Below are 8,199 nucleotides of genomic sequence, written 5' to 3'. Positions count from 1 at the left end.
CATGTTTTTATAAAACCATATACACTGCACAATGTCACAGTTATTATTTATACTATAAAATAAATTTTGAAACAAAGTTGCTTTGAAATGAAAAATTGAAATGATTTTTTTTTCCCCCCAAAATGAAATTTTGTCAAAATTGACCTGGAAACCAAAAACATGCCATTTTCTAAAAGAAAAACGTTCCATCTGAGACCTTTCCACCAACTCTAGTAGGCAGCTACTTATAGCCATAATACATGTGCACATGGAGCTTCCTTGTACAAGATGTACATATTGTATATGCTTATGACACTTTCCCTGAACTTGCAAGAGTAAGGCCCCAGGGTCCTGATCATGTCAATTTTTCCCACACGATCAGATACCTGCACCCATTTGGAGCTCCTTTGAAGTCAAGCCTGTGTAACAGATAGTCAAGCATGCATGACAAGTATATTTTTTCCATGAAATATATTGACTAACAAATCCTTAATACATGACAAAATCTTTGGTCTATTTCTGGTTTATTTCAATCCTCATCTGAAGGTCAGAGAAGGTTCAATAAATATGTTGTTCATGGATCTCATCTAAAGCCTTGGTTTTTAGATTGTTTGTTACCCCTTACTACAGCAGCATATAATCTTTTACTGGATTTATTTTTTAAATTATGTTCAACACCAAAGAACTGCATCCCTTCAAATCCTTACAAGGTCATTTTTCATGGGTAATGAAAAAGTAATTGCTGCAACATTTAAATATTTGGCAATTGCTACAGTGAGTTCTTGGAGCTACAAAAAATGGATATTTAAAAGATCTAAACAAGACACCACTCATAAAATAAGTTAAACTATAAAACTACTTCCCTCAATTTAAGATACAGTATTTAATCATAACAGGCTGAAGAGACTATTTTTATTCTATGAGCTGTTATGATGGTCATACAAATTAGGAACGAGGTCCTACACCAGTCCTACAAAATCTCTCACTTGCTTCAGTAAAGGGTGTAGGCATGGGCCCTAGCTGGACCATTACTCATGGTAGATGAACCTGAGCCTTCTTATCAAAGTTGGACTGGAACAACACCAACCTTTGTGAAATTTGGACAAACTGCAGTAGTTGAGGTGCTTGACCAGCAGCCTCTTCCTGGCATGAACTGGCAGCCAGACATTCCGTTGGTGATCTTCAGGACCCAACTGTTTTCCCAAGGAAGAAAAGGATGACTGACATGGGCAGGCAGATTGACTGACCTGTGCTGGAATATCAAGTTCTTCTCCAAGATACTTAGTACCTCATAATCTTTTTGTGTATTTTGTCTCACAAAATGCCTCTGAGATGGGAAGAGGTGCTATTATCCCCATTTTAGAGGTGGGGAACTGAGGCACAGAGGGGCTTGCCCAATATTAAATAGGAATCCTTTAGTAGAGAGAGGAATTGAAATAGTGTCTCTTGAGCCCCACATTAGCACCTTAACCCCTAGACTATCCTTCCTCACCAGGTAGAGCATCCTTGTTTTGTAATAATAATATGCTGTGGGAATAGTCTACTGGAGAGGATGTGCATCTGTGATACTGAAGTGGCCTTTTGACCTATTTGTGGCCTTTTGACCTATTGAATTGTATTATAATTTTATGCCAGAGCATTGTTCAGCACTTTCCTTGAGTGTGTGTGTGTGTGTGTGACAGAGAGAGAGAGAAAGAGCGTGTACTGGACCTTGGGTCGCATATACACATCCTATTTAGACTGGTTATGGACTCTCTGCCTTTAAAAGTGGGAGCTGTAGTTGAAGGCCATATGCCGCCTCCTAGTGATGTGGGCTACAGGAAATCTTACATAAGGCTTCTTGCTTCTTAGGCAGAGGAGCAGACAGAATAGATAGAAAGTGATTTTCACACAGATAAGGTGGCAGAACTGAGAAGGGGACACCTGCCAGGAGCAGGATCCAGTTGGGCAGAAGCCTCAGCTGGGGAGCCCTGAAGGCAAGGGCAGCTGAGACTGTTTTGTTTTGTTGTTTGGTTTTGTTTTGAATCTTTGTTTCTAAATTAGTACAGAAATCCCTGAGCAATGGAATTGGCACTTGCTATTGTTTGGAGCATGATTTCACCTTCCCCAGCGGGTGAAACAACCCACCAATTTACAACACACCCATGCACGCACACTTTTTTCAGTGAATCTGCACACTTCCTGTTTCTGTCTGGACCAAGGCCCATGAAAGCCAAGGGAAAGACTTCCTTTCACTTCAGCAGCAGTAGGATCAGGCCTTAGAAAAGAAACACAAAATAGGAGACGCTTTTCTTGTGGAATTTCCGTTCTGGCCTAAATGATGTGGTATTAGACATCTCACAAGCAAACCTAATCCTGCAATCTAATTTTAGACATGATGCAAGGAGAGAGTGCATCAAACAACATGAGGGAAGTGGGAAAGAGGACAATGGTAACAGTAATAAGATCATGCATTTACTCAGGCTTGTTATGTGCACATATTGATAGTTCTGTTCAATTTAAAGTTTCTATTTTACTACACATTATGATTTTGTGTAAGCTGTGGTTCCTGTTGCAAAATATATTTTTAAAAATTGTTAAAAATATTTTCTGAATTATTATAATTCAGTAGATCAGCACAATACACAAGACTGATTAACTACAGTTTGGGGATTGATTTAGTATAGGAAAAGGTGCTCTGTACTGTCCAGTGTTTCCTTTTAACAAAATCTGATATGTATAAGTAATGTACAAGGTGCACTAAAGAGCAAAATCATCTGGCCTTTAGAGGAGGATACCACCATGCCTCCGCTTTGCAGGTCTGCAAAGCCTATCAATCTGCTAAAAGGTTACTTCCATTGAACAGAGACTTGGAGGAGATGGACTGGGAAGAGCTTGTACCAGTAGACTTCACAATGTTCTATGGCCAATGAGCACTGTGAGCTGACCAGAATTGGAGGAGGTGTGGTAGTCAGTCCATGAATAGTATGACTCCTGGCCTGCTTTTGGAGTGTGAAAGGACAGTGGCACTAGAAACCCAATTGTGTAAACAGCAAGGGCAGAGCCATAGCTCCTCTTCCCCAACCAGCAGAACACATGGCACACTGTTAAAGTAGGGCTGAAGACATTGTGTACTGCTTCTAGGTAGGGGCTGCTGCCAGTGAGGTGCAGGGGCTTAACCCTACAACCTAGCCCTAATGTATTCTCCATTTTCTGAGGTAAGTGACACCAGTTTGTATGACTCAATTAAAAAAAATGTCTTCAGTGCAAACTGTGGACTATATCATAAGCTCTCAAACCACCTTTGTGATGCTCACTGATGTCAGTGGGAAGTGCATGCATGGATTAGGAGCGCGATGTAGCACTATGAGTGTGGGAGATGTGGCATCACATACAAATCTATGAAACTGCATTCTGTTTTGGAGTGGATTTGCTTGTTGTATTCAAGCCAAATAGAATGTTAATAACATTAAATCAGCATTTCCCTTTTTAGATATTTTACCAAACCACATTTTCTATTGCTTGGTATTTTCAATACCTCTTTGGCCTCTTGCAAGCAGTAAACAAATTTCAGCAAAGTAAAAAGAAGTACAAATTTTATGTAACACATATGGGTGTTTTTTACATTTTCTGATTTTTTCCCCCCTGCCACTACCAATAAATGTGTTCTAAGTCTTTCATGTGTTGCTTTGTTTATAATAGAAACACCAGATTTTGCTGAAAAGCCCGTCTCTGTATTAAAAAGAAGCTGATGTTGTATTAAATAAAAGCCCCCAGAATAGTTAGTGGCTCCATAACAGTTGTGTTAAAAAAAAAAGTAGCTCATGTCCATTTTCGTTAATGACCTCATGAGTTTTGCTAGTGAAAACTGAAAGCAAAGAAACCAGGACTGATGCTTAGCTGGCAAGAAGCCAGTGCAATGAAATTAATAACATATGTGAAGAACTCATTTGTAACAATTTTTCCATTAAAAAAAAATGTAGCAGCTTAAAACCACTGACAGGATTGTCTTTTCTTTTTCTTTCTTTCTTTCTTTTCTATTTTCCTTCCTCCCTCTTCCCCCATATGGAATGCTTTGGCTGATTTCCAAGTGTGTGGTACCAAACTTGTCTCCAAATTCAAATTAATACTTTATGCAAGTTTAAGTGATCCTGTTGCAGCTGCTGCTCTGGAGAATACTGCAGTGAGTTTGTCACTGGGCGGAATCAGTGGCAAACCTCACATGCAGCAGCCCTCCGCAGGCAAATGATAGATGCAGCATACGCCTCAGGGCCGGTGCAGGGATATTTTGTGCCCTAGGCGAAACTTCCACCTTGCGCCCCTCCCCCCAAAAATAAATTACATACATTATACACAATACGCTGTCACAGAGTAACATGTTATAATTTAGAATTTATGTTTTCGCACTTTAAGTTTAGCAAATTTAGAAACAAGCTCCTCCAAGTCAATGCTGTGAGCAATGTCATGTTCTATTGACAAGATAGATAGCCCAACAAGTCTTTGTTGCAACATTGATGTTCGCATGTATGTTTTTATCAACTTGAGCTTCGAGAAGTTTTGCTCACCACTGGCCACAAACTGGGAGAGTCAAGAGGATGCGAAGAGCAATAACTGTGTTAGGGGCACTATCTGTCAGCTTATTTTCCCATATGAAGTTCAATACATCTTGCGGTGATTAACTCCTTTGGACTCGTCTTGCAATAGCTTGCAATTCACTGCACAAGTCAAAGGCATCAATAGCTTTGGATTCACCATTTTGCAAAGCTTGCTCCAGATTCAAGCAATGTTCCATAATTTGCTTTGGTGTTTTATTTTGCAAACTGTAAACATCATATATGAAGCCAAATACTGAACTAATTTGCTGCATCAGTGTGAATCTTTCTTTAACTAAATGTATTGCTGTGTCAATGACTGCAAAATAAAAGTTCACTTTGAATTTTTCTTTCGGATTATAAATAGGTTCGTCGTCTGCTTCATATGTGAACTGCTTCCTCTTCTTTCTAATACGGATTGGATCTGCTTCAAAAAGTGCCGGTACATCCAACCCCTCCACAAGTTCACCTGCATCTACCAATGTTTTCTCAAAGGCTGCGTCACTTCTGCGGCCCACAAGAAACTTCTTGGTTTCTCCAAGTTGATTAATGGCATCACATATGTCGAATTCTTTTGCCTGAAGTTGTTTGCTAGTCATGTTGATCTCAAACAATATGTCATACCACAAAACAAGAGAAACAAGAAACTTGAAACTAGAAATGGCTTTTTTAAGAGCCTTTGCATCAACTTGTGACGTATTGCCAGATGATCCTGTTAGAGTAGTGTCTTCACAGATGTCTATCAGAGCATCATAGATGTCACCAAGCTGATAGCGAAGAGGTTTCAAGGCATCGATTCGACTTTCCCATCTTGTTTCACTCAATGGTTTAACTGTGAGATTAGATACGTGGCGTGTTAGAACTTCCCAGCGATGTGTAGAAGCTGAGAAATACACATACACACGTTGAACTAAATCAAAGAAGGCAGTTGCCTCCAAGCAACACTTTGCAGCATCATTAACAACCAAATTCAATGAATGTGCACTGCAAGGAACGAAAAAGGCTCGTGGATTAATATCCAAAATTCTTCGCTGGACACCAAGTTTTCTATAGGCAGTGACATCTCTTCTAACTGGTGAAGAATAGTTTCTGTCATACCAGCTCCAGTTGTCTCCATAAGCAACACAAATCCCAAGAAGTGTTACTTTATGCATACTGATTCAGTCTCATTCTCGGTCTCTGAAGCTGAATAAGCTCATTCTGTATGTCTTTCCATAGGTAATGTACATGCATCTCCTGGTCCTTAATCCTGCGAAGATGCTCATCCATAAGTGGGTCAAACAAAGCTAGATATTCGACAAATTTGAGGAAGTTCCCATTACCAGAAGTGTGCAGTTTTTCATGTGTTCCCCGAAAGGCCAGGTTTTGCACGCCAAGAACTCTGACCAAAGCAATCAGACGTTTTAGTATTTGCTGCCAATACTTTTCTTCTTGCTTAATCAAGCGCAAATGTTCTTCATCAATTGTTCTCTTGTATTTCAATCGCAGTTCAAGTTCCTTCCATGTTTGAATGTTCGTCAAATGTTCACTGCTTTTCTTGTGCCGTGAAAGAATTGCAGACATGTTTTTCCAATCCTTTGAGCCTTTTTCAGAAAGAGATGATGTGCCAATAGTACTACTGCCAAACAACTTGCAGCAGAAGCAAAAGAGAGAATCACTTGATGCGGAATACTGCAGCCACTGACAGTGCATTTCTTCTCCCTTAACAAGTCTACGTTTGTAATGAATTGTCGAGAATTTTCTTTGCTTACTATCTTTGGGAAAATCGAACTGCTGAACTTGTTCCGGCCCATATTCCACCAGAATTTGTCAGACTTGATCATCGCATTTGACCAAGTAGCAGGATCACTAAAGCTCAAATTCAAACAAGTAACATTTTCGCTTTCACCGTCTTCCAAGTTTTGATCCTCACGTGTCTCATTTGATTCGTCTTCAATATTCAGATCATGTTCTTCAAACTCTTCTTCAACTTGTGAACCTCTCATCCCCACCTCCATCTCTGCTTGATCCTTTGGCATTGAACTACCTTCATCTCTGACCAGTGGATGGAGATATTTCAGAAATGAACCTTCTTGCTTGCTTTCTTCTTTTTGCTTATCAGCCTTCCGCTTACGAAATTGTGCCCCAGACAATTTTTTTTATCTGCCATGAGGCTGCATCAACTGAAAACGGAAAAAAAATGAAATTTTATTCCTATCAGTTCTTTTTCTTGTTCATTATTAAAAAGTAAAGGATAGAGAATACATGTCACTTACTATAAGTCACTATTTGAATTTCATCAACTGTTTGATATAAATATTGATTAAGAGATCAAGATGACTTTCCCTTAAAATTAAGCAATGTTGATTGTAATCACAAATACACCCTTTTTAGTCACCCTTTATACTTTCTTCCTTCATATCAAAATCTGACTGGGAGTGCTGCAGAACCCATTCTGTCCAACCAGCCATGCACCTCCAAATGATTAAAAACATCAAATAGTACAAACTCAATTTGAAAGAAAAGTTCCATTTTCTAACTAAATAGGTCACATACTCTCAAATGGTTGCCAAGTGCTCTGTGGTGGTATGCTCATCTGCTCTAAATGCCTACTAACTTCCCTGTGAGAATAATCTTTGACTTTGATCCAATGAAAACAGGATGGAAAAGCCCCCCCCCCAGAAGACCTAAGACATGATTGCTGGATGACAAACAGACACCTGTCCCTCACAGGCACTACCTCATAACATGCCAGTTTTGCTCAGGACAGAACATCATAGAGGAATATTATGCATTCAGTGGTCTCTACACTGGCCAAGCAACAGCAAGACAACTAACCTAACCTAACCAGTCCATCCAACTTTTTTGACTGGTGAGGGGTACCAGTGCCAGACTGAGCCCGGTGACAGGGATGCACTACAAGTCTACAAACCGAGGCAAGGTGCTGGGCCTAGAGTCCTGCTGAGACTGCAGTCCTGTGCCAAGTAGAGCGCAGCCTCCATGAAGAGAGAACTCAAACAAATATCACGCTCCTTCTGCGTGATTCCCCCAAGCACTCTTTCAGACAGCTGCTATGGGGGTCACTCACAGGCTTAGGCCTGCCTGTTGCAGGCATAACACAGCAGCAGGGCTTAAAACGCAGATACCGGGCATGACAGAGGCTGGGGCAGGGAGAGGGGGGCACTGGGGCAGCTCAGCTCTGCAGGCTGCCATCCTCTCCAGCCGCCCACGCACAAGGGGAGCAGAAGCACGGACTAGCCATGAACCAAGGGGAGCAGGAGCACAGGCACCCGAGGCCAAGCTGTGGGGAAGCGCTTACCTTGCCCAACGCATGGGCGTCGGGGTCCTCTTTCTTCCTCCGCTCCACCGGACCGCCGCCCGAGGCTCTTTTGTTCTCCATGCCCCCGTGACCATGGAGGCTGAGCCAGGAGGCAGCCGCCCGTTTCCTCGCGAAGCCCTGCTGTCGCGCCCGTCGCTGGGCTCGTACTACGTGTGCTAAGCGGAGCTGCGGAGCTCTGCCCAGCTGCCGGCGCCCCCGCCGGCAATGACAATAATTGCATGGAGCGGCCGCTGCACTGGGAGAGGGAGTCTGAGCCGCACATGTCAGCGCGCCGCTGGCAGCCCAGCCCAGGAACGCTGTAAAAAAAAATTGAGGGCACCGCTTTTTGGC

The 8,199-nt window shown here is 41.8% G+C and overlaps 1 pseudogene; it reads right to left on the bottom strand.

Moving 5' to 3' along the window:
* Positions 1–4,633: 4,633 nt before the first annotated feature.
* On the bottom strand, positions 4,634–7,929 carry LOC112112075 (annotated as a pseudogene).
* Positions 7,930–8,199: the final 270 nt, after the last annotated feature.

Source organism: Terrapene carolina, unplaced genomic scaffold (assembly GCF_002925995.2).
Source record: "Terrapene carolina triunguis isolate 2854851 unplaced genomic scaffold, T_m_triunguis-2.0 Scaffold85, whole genome shotgun sequence".
NCBI classification, from domain to species: domain Eukaryota; kingdom Metazoa; phylum Chordata; order Testudines; family Emydidae; genus Terrapene; species Terrapene triunguis.
This window is presented reverse-complemented; position numbering and strand designations above follow the sequence as displayed.